Raw genomic sequence first — 15087 nt, 5'->3', positions numbered from 1 at the left:
TGACGTCAGAAACTCGGCACGCTCAACGCTCAACGTTCGGATGCACGGTCCGTGTGCCGATGCCGGTAACGGCGAGTCGTGTCACTACTAACAACGCAAATCCTGCAGCGCACAGTCTGAACATCATTAAAATAAAGTTGGGCACCCACACGCTAAATAGTTTTCCATCTACACCGGCTCAAATAGCGACAGTTTAATTACAACCACCCTGTACATTGGTCGGCTGCAGCGTGTGCCCTACACGAATTGCCCGGAAACAGAACCTCGGACTTTCGGACACGCGAATGGCTCCCTGTTTACACGGCCATAGCAAGGCCTTCCTTCCTCGTCCGCGCATATCCGATTGCGAGTCAAGAGTCAACAGCTTCGGGCTCTGTAAACGCAAGGCGTCCGTGTGTGCGGACCGCGCTTATTACAACTCGTTGCGTGGCTATTGACGGAGCAGCCGACGCGGCTGTCTTTGAAATACGAGTCTCTTCCTGATTCACGATGATGAGATCCTGTTTACTGCTGCAGGCCCGACGAAAATACGATTCATCATAAGCGCCAAGTTTACGACCTCCACGATGCTGTGAAGGCTTTCTCCCCCCCCCCCCCCCCCTCACCAACCCACCTCCTAACACTTCTTCAGTCTTCCCCAGTAAACGCCAACGGCAAATAGTTTTTCCCATCGGCCGACATGCGCATAGAAAAAAAAATGCCGTTTATGGATTAGAGGACTGGAGCCTTCCTTATAGTACAATGTTGCAACTACTGTTGTTACTGAAGAGGAAGGAGAGGTAGAGTCACATGTAAGCATACGTCTGGAACACTTGGACAAAGTAATGCATTGCTATCGAAGGAATATATTCATTTCTAATCATACGCTGCCCAATTTTAATCATTATACTAACTATTTTATTTGTTTTGATTTTGTCTTCCTTTTGTTCCTTGTTCATTTGGTAACTTTGTTCACGTCATCTGAATTATTTTTATTTGTCTACCGTAATATTAAAATTCCCGATCTACCGGTTAAAAAAAAAAAAGACGAACTAATCTATTTGTATTGGCTGTGCTGTGGTGTCAAAAGTTTTACTTTTTCTTGCAAAATACACGTCTGTGGGCTGTAATCGTCACACAAATATTTGAAAGGTGTGTTCTTTTCGCATCTTGGACAGACGAGGTTTTAAACGGAGGAAGGTAATACAAATAAAACAATATTCAAGCTAGATGAGTGACAGAGGGCCGGCCGGTGTGGCCGAGCGGTTCTAGGCGCTTCAGGAATAAAAGGAATACAAAATGAGAGAAAATAAAAAAGTTAAAACAATGACTAACGTTATGAGCCAAAGGATTACGAATGAAAAAAATTATATTTAAATCTGTTATTACACTAAAAATAATGACCACACTAATTTCGATAGAGATGTAAACAAAAAACAGATAACATCTGACAGGATTCTAACCCCTAACCATCAGCGTACCAAGCAAAAACCTTAACTGCTAGGCTAGGGCAACAATTGGAAATAATGCTGTTTATTTAAAGCAATTCGGAGGCGGGCTGCTAGATTTGTTACCGGTAGGTTCGAACAGTGTTACTGAGATACTTCGGGAACTCAAATGGGAATCCCTGGAGGGGAGAGACGTTCTTTCCGAAAACTCTATTGAGAAAATTTCTAGCTGACTGCCGAGAGATTCTACTGCCGCCAACACAGCGCGTAACGACCACGAAGATAAAATTCGAGAAATTACGGTTAATACGGGGCCACATAGACAGTTGTTTTTCCCTCGCTCTATTTACGAGTAGAACAGGAAAGGAAATCAGAATGAGATTTTCACTCTGCAGCGGAGTGTGCGCTGATATGAAACTTCCTGGCCGATTAAAACTGTGTGCCGGACCGAGACTCGAACTCGGGACCTTTGCCTTTCGCGGGCACGTGCTCTACCAACTGAGCTACCCAAGCACGACTCACGCCTCGTCCTCACTGCTTTACTTCTGCCAGTACCTCGTCTCCTACCTTCCAAACTTTATAGAAGCTCTCCTGCGAACCTTTCCTTTCTTTCAGGAGTTCTAGTTCTGCAAGGTTCGCAGGAGAGCTTCTGTGAAGTTTGGAAGGTAGGAGACGAGATACTGGCAAAAGTAAAGCTGTGAGGACGGGGCGTGAGTCGTGCTTGGGTAGCTCAGTTGGTAGAGCACTTGTTTGCGAAAGGCAAAGGTACCGATTTCGAGTCTCGGTCCGGCATACAGTTTCAATCTGTCAGGAAGTTTCAGGAAAGGAAATGATAAGTAGTTGTACAAGGTACCCTCCACCACGCACCGTACGGTGGCTTGCGGAGTATCTATGTAGACGTAGATGTTGTTAAGGCTCCACCGGAATATAACAAAATTTTGAAATAACTTTTTTGTCGATTACTCGTAAACGAGGGCTCATCAAGGAGAATGGTTGCGGATTGTGATAGCTGGGACCGTGACCTACAGCAGATTATGTTGTTGTTGTGCTCTTCAGTCCGAAGACTGATTTGATACAGCTCTCCATGCTACTCTATCCTTTGCAAGCCTCTTCATCTTCGAATAACTATTGCAACCTACTTCCTTCTGAATCTGCTTACTGTATTCCGCTCCCCCCCCCTCCCCTTCCCCCTAGTACTAAACCGATGGTCCCCTGATGCCACAAAACGTATCCTGCCAACCGATCCGTTCTTTCAGTCACGTTCTGCCACAAATTTCTTGTCTCCCCAATTCTGTTCAGTACCTCTTCATAGTTCTTTAAACCGTTTATCCTCCATGTTTCACTTCCAACCATCGCTACACTCCATACAAATACTTTCAAAAAAGACGTCCTGGTGCTTAAATCTATGCTTGATGTTAACAAACTTCACTTCTTCAGGAACGCTTTCCTTGGCATTGCCAATCTACATTTTATATCCTGTCTACTTCGGCCATCGCCGGTTATTTTGCTGCTCATATAAGAAAGCTTATGTACTACTTATAGAGTCTCGTTTCCTGATCTAATTCATCACGTGTTTCAATTCGACTACAATCCACTATCCATGTTTCGCTTTCGCTGGTGTTTATCTTATACCCTCCTTTCTCGATCCTGTCCATTCCGTTTATCTTCGCTTCCAAGTCCTTTGCTGTCTCTGACAGAATTACAATGTCATCGACAAAAACTTTTACAAATAAATTGATAAAACTTTGTCAACACGACCAGGAAGGATTCAGGATTCAAAGTCATAGCAATGTAAGTTCAAAAGTATACCACAATAAATTTTTTTTACGTGTGATATTTCATCATTTTTTCACTTACTATTGGGTGCATTTGTTGCTATACGTGCACTTTTCGTCACAAGTAAGAGAGATTCTTCGGAGAATTTTGCACAGCGTACAAAACACACCTACAGGTGTATGAAACTCTAGAATTTATTTAATTAATGAAAAAATGAATGAGTTCTTACATTTTAAACTTCATATTTAGAAAAAACTCAAATTTTATGGTTAATTATCTCAATTTTTAGAACAGTTTTTAATAGATTTGGAAAATCTAGAGTTTCATACACCTGTAAGTATGGTTTGTATGCTATTCAAAATTCATCGAAGAATCTCCCTTACTTATGAAGAAAAGTGTACCTATAGGAACGAATGCACCCAATAATAAGTGAAAAAATGATGACATTTCACATGTAAAAAAAATATTATATTTTTGAACTTCCACTGCTATGAGCGTGAACCCTGAACCCTTCCTGGTCATGCTAACAAAGTTTTATGAATTTATTTGTAAAAGTATAGACAGTGGGGATTAAAATGTCCTGTGGTGCCTCTCCTGCTCCAAGTCGGCCAGTTTGACGTCCTACCCCCCTTAAGGCTCTAGTGGCTTATAACAAATTTTGAAATTCTTTTTATTTTTTTGCCGATTACTCTGAAACGAGAGCTCACCAGGGGTAATGACTGCAGCGTGTGACATCTGGGACCTAGTCTGCACCAGAGTACGGGTGTTTTCGAAAAGTTGTAGCCATCCCTGAAGACCTATCTTTGCAAGTACCGAATACTGCCACGGACGAAAGGGCACGGTAATGGAAGTAAACAGGTCCCAGTCAAAGATGGATACGCAAACGGGCTGTGTAGCGAGATAACTGCCGATGTGTAGTGTCCCTTTCGCAATATTCACCCTTTTCAAGGTGAAACATAAATAAAACAGACAGTATGTGACGCAAAATTAATTGCAAACATTGATTTAACTGTAAAAATATACAATATATATATCGATAAATGCAGAAAAGACATTATTTTTATTGTATGAGATTATAATGTGATTATCTTTGTTAGAGTATAAAATACAATGCAATGCTCATTCTTCTGTCTAGTCTGTTTTGTTCTGTTCGTTCTGGTGTTAGCTGGAATAAGGTACGCAAGCTATTGCGCTGCGCTAGCGTTTGTTTCTGTCGTAACGTAATTGCAAATATTTAATGGTGTAAACTGTGTCCTAGTAAGAATATATTAGTATAAAGTGATCTCCGTGTGTTATTTCAAGAACCTACGCCACATTTATCTTATGAAAAGAGTATTTAATGAAAATTATTTAGCATGTTTCCAGCTGCTGCGGAGCGAGTAACAGTAATCTCTGACTGTTAACAATTAGCCGCCATTACGCGGTACATTTAAAAATATTTTTTCGCAGCACAATATCTAATAGCCGGAGCGGAAGAAATTATGTAAAAATATTCTGTGAGATTAATTGAAGTAATCCAGTGAAATAATTTTATTAAAACTTGTCTATTTTCTGTGATAGTAATAATTTCAGAGCTGAGTACTACTACGCTATTGCATTTACAGTAATTTGTAGGGAGCCTGGCGCTCGATAAAACCAGATATAATACGTAATTGGCAACCTACGAAATTCATTATTTTGCTTATTATATCTCTTTTGTATTTTCAAACAAATTTACTAGGAGAGTGTTTCCGCTAATTAAATAAATAGTTACATTACTTTCTTTTAAGAGATATAATAGATGCCTGGTTACGAGCTGCTGTGTATCCTACCCGGTTCTGCTGTGGGCCTATGCAGGCCGCGAAAGTCACTGAGGAAGGAGCGATAGTGCTAACTAAGCGAGCGGGCTGGACTCTCTCTCGTCTAAGTGTACGCCGGTTCGCGCTCTCCACTGACGCTCTGGAACCTTGCCCGCTGGACTCTCGAGCGCTTGGATCCCGTTGTGGCCGTGGCCAGCCTGGAGTTCTCTGAACTTTCCAATGACTGTACGCAGGAAACAAACACCTAATCAGCTGATACAAATCTTCGACAAACACACGTCAACGCCCACAGAGCAACATTCACTTGTAACGCGTGTCCATTGGGACGATACTCTCTGTATGTTCCTTTTTTCCGGGCCAACTTACGGAAGTGCAGTGCGAACCTGTTCGCCTCAAGGAGGGAAATGTGCATTTGTTTTACAGGTGGCATAATTATCGAATTTATTGTGTGCTGGTTGCTCCGACAGCTCCTAAATACTTGAAGAAGAAGAAGGAGAAGGAGAAGGAAAGGTGATGTTTCAGAACCACCAAGAGCCGACTACGAAATAAAACTTTACGGACTACCACTAAATCTTCATCTGTACTCTGTAAGCCACATTACGGTGTGTGGTGGAGGGTACTTTGTACACCCCTCTATATTGTCTGCCGCGCGGGATTAGCCGAGCGGTCTTAGGCGCTGCAGTCATGGACTGTGCGGCTGGTCCCGGCGGAGGTTCGAGTCCTCCCTCGGGCATGGGTGTGTGTGTTTGTCCTTATGATAATTTAGGTTAAGTAGTGTGTAAGCTTATGGACTGATGACCTTAGCAGTTAAGTTCCATAAGATTTCACACACATTTGAACATTTTCTGTATTCTCTGCGAGGTACTGGATAGATTAATCAAAAGGTTTCGAACGCTAGGCATATTTTTTTGATTTAACTAAGGCGTTTCATTGTGTTGATCACAAAATACTGCTCCAGGAGTTGGGCCATTATGGAATATGGGGAGTAGCTCACAATTGCTTCACCTCTCACTTTAACAACAGACGGAAAAAGGTCATTATTCACAGTATTGGGAATGACTGTGATGTAGGGTCTGAGTGGGATACGGTCAAATAGGGGTTGCCCCAGGGATCAGTGCTGGGGCCACTCCTGCTCGTTATTTATATTAATGATATGCCCTCTAGTGTTACAGGTAGCTCTAAAATATTTCTACATCTACATCTATATACATACTCCGCAATCCACCATACGGTGCGTGGCGGAGGGTACCTCGTACCACAACTAGCATCTTCTCTCCCTGTTCCACTCCCAAACAGAACTAGGGAAAAATGACTGCCTATATGCCTCTGTACGAGCCCTAATCTCTCATATCTTATCTTTGTGGTCTTTCCGCGAAATATAAGTTGGCGGCAGTAAAACTGTACTGCAGTCAGCCTCAAATGCTGGTTCTTTAAATTTCCTCAGTAGCGATTCACGAAAAGAACGCCTCCTTTCCTCTAGAGACTCCCACCCGAGTTCCTGAAGCATTTCCGTAACACTCGCGTGATGATCAAACCTACCAGTAACAAATCTAGCAGCCTGCCTCTTAATTGCTTCTATGTCCTCCCTCAATCCGACCTGATAGGGATCCCAAACGCTCGAGCAGTACTCAAGAATAGGTCGTATTAGTGTTTTATAAGCGGTCTCCTTTACAGATGAAACACATCTTCTCAAAATTCTACCAATGAACCGAAGACGACTATCCGCCTTCCCCACAATTTCTGTTTGCTGATGACACTAGCTTGGTAGTAAAGGATATTGTGTGCAACATTGACTTGGTTTCAAATAGTCCAGTTCATGACATTTCCTGGCTTGTAGAAAAATAAACTAACTCTAAATCACAATAAGACTCAGATTTTACAGTGTCTAACACACAATTGAACAAAACTCGAAGTTTTAATTCGACTGAATGGGCATATGATTAGTGAACCTGAACAGTTCAAATTTCTCTGTGTTTAGATAAACAGTAAACTGTCGTGGAAAGCCCATGTTCAGGATCTTGTTCAAAGACTTCACGCTGCCATTTTTACTATTCGAACGGTATCTGAAGTAAGTGATCGTTCTACACGAAAATTAGTCTACTTTATTTATTTTCAGTCGATTATGTCGTGCGGTATTATATTTTGGGGTAACGCTTCCAATTCTAAACGGATGTTTTTGGCTCAGCAACGGGCAGTTCATACAGTAAATTAAGTTCACGAACCTCTTGTCGACCTCCTGTTGACGAGTCTGGGTATTTTGATATTGCCGTCTCAATATACAGGGTGTTACAAAAAGGTACGGCAAAACTTTCAGGAAACATTCCTCACACACAAATAAAGAAAAGATGTTATGTGGACATGTGTCCGGAAACGGTTAATTTCCATGTTAGAGCTCATTTTAGTTTCGTCAGTATGTACTGTACTTCCTCGATTCATCGCCAGTTGGCCGAATTGAAGGAAGCTAATGTTGACCTCGGTGCTTGTGTTGACATGCGACTCATTGCTCTACAGTACTAGCATCAAGCACATCAGTGCGTAGCATCAACAGGTTAGTGTTCATCACGAACGTGGTTTTGCAGTCAGTGCAATGTTTACAAATGCGGAGTTGGCAGATGCCCATTTGATGTACGGATTAGCACGGGGCAATAGCCGTGGCGCGGTACGTTTGTATCGAGACAGATTTCCAGAACGAAGGTGTCCCGACGGGAAGACGTTCGAAGCAATTGATCAGCGTCTTAGGGAGCACGGAACATTCCAGCCTATGACTCGCGACTGGAGAATACCTAGAACGACGAGGACACCTGCAAAGGACGAGGCAATTCTTCCTGCAGTTGACGATAACCCTAATGTCAGCGTCAGAGAAGTTGCTGCTGTACAAGGTAACGTTGACCACGTCACTGTATGGAGAGTGCTACGGGAGAACCAGTTGTTTCCGTACCGTGTACAGCGTGTGCAGGCACTATCAGCAGCTGATTGGCCTCCACGGGTACAATTCTGCGAATGGTTCATCCGACAATGTGTCAATCCTCATTTCAGTGAAAATGTTCTCTTTACGGATGAGGCTTCATTGCAACCTGATACAACATACTGACGAAACTAAAATGAGCTCTAACATGGAAATTATGTCCACATAACATCTTTTCTTTATTTGTGTGTGAGGAATGTTTCCTGAAAGTTTGGCCGTACCTTTTTGTAACACCCTGTATATGTATTCTTTACTGTCGTGTCTTGTTAAAAATGTCAACTTATTCTCAAGATTTAGCAGCTTTCACTCAGTTAATACTCGGCATAAATCCAGTCTGCAATTGGTTCGCACTTTCTTAACACTTGTGCAGTAGAGGTGTGCAGTTTACTGCTGCATCCATTTTCAATACAGTACCACAAGAATTAAAAAATCTTAGCAGTTAACTACTCGGTTTGAAAGCGAAAATGAAGAGCCCTCTCACAGGTCATTCCTATTCTGCTGAAAATTAAGCTGTTTCTTATGTTATATTGTTGATTGTGTTTACTTAAACTTATGACTTGACTTTTTTGGGTTCGTAAACGATTTATTGTTTCTGTTATTACCTTTTTGTTGTAATTTCATGTACTGACATGTTCCATGAGCATGGAGATTCGCTCCCCGATTTGGCCGTACGGAAATAGATGTGTAAATAAAGTAAATAAAACCTCTGATTATAAGTACTGAATACTGCTAGCGAAGAAAGTGCACGATGAGGGAAGGAAACAGGTCTGACCAGGTTTGATCTGCATATGAGCGGTTTACTGAGATAACTGGCGACGCGCGCTTACGAGCACGTGTCTACACGTCCATGTATCCTTCTCGGTTCAGCTGTGGGACTATAGCGGCCACGAAAGTCACTGTTCCAGTAGCTTAAGGTTCGCCGGGAGAACATAGCTGAACATACTGGAAGCTTTGGATCAAAGGAGTCAGGTAGATGCAGTATTTCTTGATTTCCGAAAAGCAGTTGACTCAGTGCCACATCCGCTCTTACTGTCGAAAGCTCGATCATAGGGGGGCATCAAGTGAATTTTGTGACTGGATTGAGGACTTTTGGTGGGCAGGACACAGTGTGTTGTCTGGGATGGACAGTTATCGCGAGATGTAGAAGTAATTTCGGATGCACGTTCGGAAAGTGTGTTCGGACCCTTGCTGTTCATTTTGTATCTTAATGACGTTGCATATAATACAGGGTGATTCAAAAAGAATACCACAACTTTAAAAATGTGTATTTAATGAAAGAAACATAATATAACCATCTGTTATACATCATTACAAAGAGTATTTAAAAAGGTTTTTTTCACTCAAAAACAAGTTCAGAGATGTTCAATATGGCCCCCTCCAGACACCCGAGCAATATCAACCCGATACTCCAACTCGTTCCACACTCTCTGTAGCATATCAGACGTAACAGTTTGGATAGCTGCTGTTATTTCTCGTTTCAAATCATCAATGGTGGCTGGGAGAGGTGGCCGAAACACCATATCCTTAACATACCCCCATAAGAAAAAATCGCAGGGGGTAAGATCAGGGCTTCTTAGAGGCCAGTGATGAAGTGATCTGTCACGGGCTGCCTGGCGGCCGATCCATCGCCTCGGGTAGTTGACGTTCAGGTTTCATAACTAACCTTTTTCGTAGGACTCTCCATACAATTGATTGTGGAATTTGCAGCTCTCTGCTAGCTCTGCGAGTCGATTTTCCTGGGCTGCGAACAAATGCTTGCTGGATGCGTGCTACATTTTCATCACTCGTTCTCGGCCGTCCAGAACTTTTCCCTTTGCACAAACACCCATTCTCTGTAAACTGTTTATACCAACGTTTAATACACCACCTATCAGGAGGTTTAACACCATATTTCGTTCGAAATGCACGCTGAACAACTGTCGTCGATTCACTTCTGCCGTACTCAATAACACAAAAAGCTTTCTGTTGAGCGGTCGCCATCTTAGTATCAACTGACGCTGACGCCTAGTCAACAGTGCCTCAGGTGAACAAATGTACAACTAAATGAAACTTTATAGCTCCCTTAATTCGCCGACAGATAGTGCTTAGCTCTGCCTTTTGTCGTTGCAGAGTTTTAAATTCCTAAAGTTGTGGTATTCTTTTTGAATCACCCTGTATTAATAGTAATCTCATAATTTCTGCAGATGACGCAATTATCTATAATGAAGTACTGTCTGAAAGAAGCTGCCTAAATATTCAGTCGAATATTCATGCTATTCCAATGTGGTGCAAAGATTGGCAACTTGCTTTAAATGTTCATAAATGTAAAATTGTGCACTTCGCAAAACTAAAAAAAAATCAAAAATTGGTATCTTGTGACGATAATTTCAATGAGTCACCGTTGGAATCGACCAACTTGTTCGAATACCTGGGTGTAACAATTTGCAGGGAAATGAAATGGAATGAGCACACAGGTTCAGTCGTGGGTAAAGCAGGCGGCAGAGTTCTATTTATTGGTAGAATACTGGGGAAGTGCAGTCGGTCTACAAACGAGACTGCTTACGAATCTCTCGTACGACTCATTCCGTGTGTGAGACACGTACGAGATACGACTACGAGGAGATATTGAACGTATACAGAGAAGGGCAGCACGAATGGTCACAGCTTTATTTGTTACGTGGGAGAGTGTCACAGAGATACTAAAGGAACTGAACTGGATGACTCTTGAAGATAGTCGTAATCTATCCCGAGAAAATGTGTTAACAAAGTTTCAAGAACTGGCTTTAAATGATGACTCTAGGAATATACTATAGTCCCCTACGTATCGCTCACGTAAGGCTCGTGAGAATAAGATTGGAATAATGTCTCATTCACAGAGGCATTCAAACGATCATTCTTCTCGCGCTTCGTACGTGAATGGAACAGGAAGAAATCCTAATAACTTGTACAATACAACGTATTCTCTGCCATGGTTTAGAGTATAGATGTAGATTGTTAAAATTCATGGTGGAACCTTCCTCTGCCCTTTATTTGGCACAATTCGCTGCTAGTTTCGGTCAAACGACCATTATGAAGCTAAGCTGGCATAAGCGGCAGGAAAGTCATACCGTAATTTGAACAAAAGTAATTTGCTCTGTTCCAATTTGATTTGCTCAAATTACTGTACAACTTCCCTTCCATTTATGGCAGCTTAACTTCATAATGGTCGTTTGACCGAAACTAGTAGCGAATTGTGCGAAATAAAGGGCAGAGGAAGGTTCGACCATTATTTGGCGGCTGAATATCCCCACCTGCAAACATACGTCGATCTAGATTGCTGATAAGTTTGTGTGTGGGCTCGTATCTCTCTAATTTTATCTTCGTCGTCTTCTCGGAAGATAAACGTAGGAGGAACCAATATATTGCTTTTCACAGTTGGTCAGACTGTGATGCAGAACGCCTCTTTTGCAGCGTCTGCCCCTCGACTTGGCTGAGCATTTCCATGGCGCTTGCGCGGTCACTAAATGAACCTGTGACGAAACGTGTTGCTCTTCTTTGGATCTTCTCTGTTTGTTCTATCAGTCCTCTCTGGAACAGATCCCAGACTGACAAGCAATTTTCAAGCGTTGGTTGCAGTAGTGTTTTGTAAGCTACTTCTACATCTACATCTACATCCATACTCCGCAAGCCACCTGACGGTGTGTGGCGGAGGGTACCCTGAGTACCTCTATCGGTTCTCCCTTCTATTCCAGTCTCATATTGTTCGTGGAAAGAAGGATTGTCGGTTTGCTTCTGCGTGGGCTCTAATCTCTCTGATTTTATCCTCATGGTCTCTTCGCGAGATATACGTAGCAGGGAGCAATATACTGCTAGACTCTTCGGTGAAGGTATGTTCTCGAAACTTTTACCATAGCCCGTACCGAGCTACTGAGCGTCTCTCCTGCAGAGTCTTCCACGGAGTTTATCTATCGTCTCCGTAACGCTTTCGCGCTTACTAAATGATCCTGTAACGAAGCTCGCTGCTCTCCGTTGGATCTTCTCTATCTCTTCTATCAACCCTATCTGGTACGGATCCCACACTGCTGAGCAGTATTCAAGCAGCGGGCGAACAAGCGTACTGTAACCTACTTCCTTTGTTTTCAGATTGCATTTCTTTAGGATTCTTGCAATGAATCTCAGTCTGGCATCTGCTTTACCGACGATCAACTTCCCTTCTTCTTGTCAAGTTGTGCGACATACTCCTCTTCTCCCCAATCCTATTCAATACTTCCTCATTAGTTACGTCATCTACCCATCTAATCTTCAGCATTCTTCTGTATCACCACATTTCAAAGGCTTCTATTCTCTTCTTGTCCAAACTATTTGTCGTCCATGTTTCACTGCCATACATGGCTACACTCCATACAAATACTTTCAGAAACGACTTCCTGAAATTTAAATCTATACTCGATGTTAACAAAGTTCTCATCTTCAGAAACGCTTTCCTTGCCAATGCCAGTCTACATTTTATATCATCTCTACTTCGACCATCATCAGTTCCTTTCCTAATGCGTACTCCCAGATAATTTATGGAATTAACTGCTTCCAGTTGCTGACCTGCTAATTTGTAGCTAAATGATAAAGGATCTATCTTTCTGTGTATTCGCAGCACATTACACTTGTCTACATTGAGATTCAATTGCCATTTCGTGCACCATGCGTCAATTCGCTGCAGATCCTCCTGCATTGTTACAACTTCTCGATACACCACAGCATCATCTGCAAAAAGCCTCAGTGAACTTCCGATGTCATGTTTCTTTGATGATGGGCTCCGTTTCTTGACGGTCTTTCCAATGGCCTGTACCTTACTCGCGATTACTGTTATATCGTCCTTCCATTTCACACCGCTCTCTACGCGAACTCCTAGGTATTTTATGCCAGTCACTGCTTCCAGTGAGTGCTGTGCAGTCGTGTAATCATACAACAAAACGTTTTCCCGTCTATGTCGTCGCAATGCGCTACATTTGTTTATGTTGAGGGTCAATTGGCGCGCCCTGCACCAAGCGCCGACCCTCAGCAGGTCTTCCCGCAATTCGCTGCAGCGTCACTGCTTGTCTGCAGCGAAAAGCCTCATGGAACTTTCGACGTTAAAGACTAGGTGATGTACACATACAGGGTGTTACAAAAAGGTACGGCCAAACTTTCAGGAAACATTCCTCACACACAAAGAAAGAAAAGATGTTATGTGGACATGTGTCCGGAAACGCTTACTTTCCATGTTAGAGCTCATTTTATTACTTCTCTTCAAATCACATTAGTCGTGGAATGGAAACACACAGCAACAGAACGTACCACCGTGACTTCAAACACTTTGTTACAGGAAATGTTCAAAATGTCCTCCGTTAGCGAGGATACAGGCATCAACCCTCCGTCGCATGGAATCCCTGATGCGCTGATGCAGCCCTGGAGAATGGCGTATTGTATGACAGCCGTCCACAATACGAGCACGAAGAGTCTCTACATTTGGTACCGGGGTTGCGTAGACAAGAGCTTTCAAATGCCCCCATAAATGAAAGTCGAGAGGGTTGAGGTCAGGAGAGCGTGGAGACCACGGAATTGGTCCGCCTCTACCAATCCATCGGTCACCGAATCTGTTGTTGAGAAGCGTACGAACACCTCGACTGAAATGTGCAGGAGCTCCATCGCGCAATTAACCACATGTTGTGTAGTACTTGTAAAGGCACGTGTTCTAGCAGCACAGGTAGAGTATCCCGTATGAAATCATGATAACATGCTCCATTGAGCGTAGGTGGAAGAAACTAAAATGAGCTGTAACATGGAAATTACGCGTGTCTGCACACATGTCCACATAACATCTTTTCTTTATTTGTGTGTGAGGAATGTTTCCTCAAAGTTTCGCCGTACCTTTTTTTAACACCCTGTATCTTGTAAAAAATAGTTGTCCTGTAACACTGACGGGCTACAGCCGAAGTTATTTTAAATAAAATATGGAGTTTCAGTCTTCGATCGCTATTCTTTATTTTCAATTACCGGTTTCGGGCTAGCTGCCCATCTTCAGATCGAAGACTGAAACTCCATATTTTACTTATTGAACGATCGCGGAATTCCCAGTGAGACAACTATGTCTAGTTTTGATGAAGTTATTTTACATTTGAAGACTTCATTGCATTAAGAATGGCGTGCTGTTTGCTACAGACTCGTAAATTCAGTCATACACTTTGTTCATTACACGGCCGTGTGGAACTATATCAAGGGATCATCATCATCATCATCATCATCATCATCATCATCATCATCAGGTAGAGCTACCACAAAATTACACTGCCTGGCAGAATTACTGAAGTACCGAGGACAGGAGAAGAGAGCTAAATGAAACGATGCTTTGCGATATTATTTCAGTGATAAGGAAATCAGATCAAACTTATAAAGAACTTGGTAGTATGACTCTATATGGCCATCTTTTCAGAGATGGTTGCGAGACTCGGCTGCTCAGTACAGAATGCCAAATCAAACACCTTACTCTATACAGTAACGAACCTGTAGTCACTTCTTTCAGGGACAGTAGAAGCTAATTTCACATTTGTTTCTCCCCGACGAGAACGACATCCGAGGAAACGGACAAAATATCGTGTCAAATAACAAAACATCGATTTTGTTGCAATTTATAAAAAGTAGTTTATCTGTCTCGTCGAAAAAGCTTCTCAATATCTGTCTCTACATTATAGGATGGGAAACGTCCCTTTCGGCACAAGACCGGCCGCAAGAATCCTTATTAGGTTATGGCAAAAATCAAACTAAACTCTCCTTGTCTGCAGATTCCAGCACTTCCATGGTGTGGAAAGAAGATCTGGCAGTCATCTGATAGAGAATTGGTCGCAGAAAAATGAATATATATTGTTGAATTTATTGTTTATCAAGTCACTTCCAGAGAGGAATGGGCCGGCCGGAGTTCTAGGCGCTTCATTCTGGAACCGCGCGACCACTACGGTCGCAGGTTCGAATCCTTCCTCGGGCATGGATGTGTGTGATGTCCTAAGGTTAGTTAGGTTTAAGTATGGGACTGATGACCTCGGCTGTTAAGTGCCATAGTGCTCAGAGCCATTTGAACCAGAGAGCAGCAGTGTTGAAACGAAAAGTTGGCAACACGTTACTTCCTGCCACA

The 15087-nt window shown here is 42.6% G+C and overlaps 1 protein-coding gene across 1 annotated transcript in view; it reads right to left on the bottom strand.

Annotated features, from left to right (window-relative positions):
- LOC126159397 (peroxidase-like) overlaps positions 1-15087 on the bottom strand; it is a 356870-nt gene that overhangs the window by 309511 nt on the left and 32272 nt on the right. The window lies entirely within an intron of this gene.

The sequence above is a fragment of the Schistocerca cancellata genome, unplaced genomic scaffold (genome assembly GCF_023864275.1).
Source record: "Schistocerca cancellata isolate TAMUIC-IGC-003103 unplaced genomic scaffold, iqSchCanc2.1 HiC_scaffold_1132, whole genome shotgun sequence".
NCBI classification, from domain to species: domain Eukaryota; kingdom Metazoa; phylum Arthropoda; class Insecta; order Orthoptera; family Acrididae; genus Schistocerca; species Schistocerca cancellata.
Note: the sequence above shows the minus strand (reverse complement) of the source record. Positions and strands in the feature narration are given on the sequence as shown.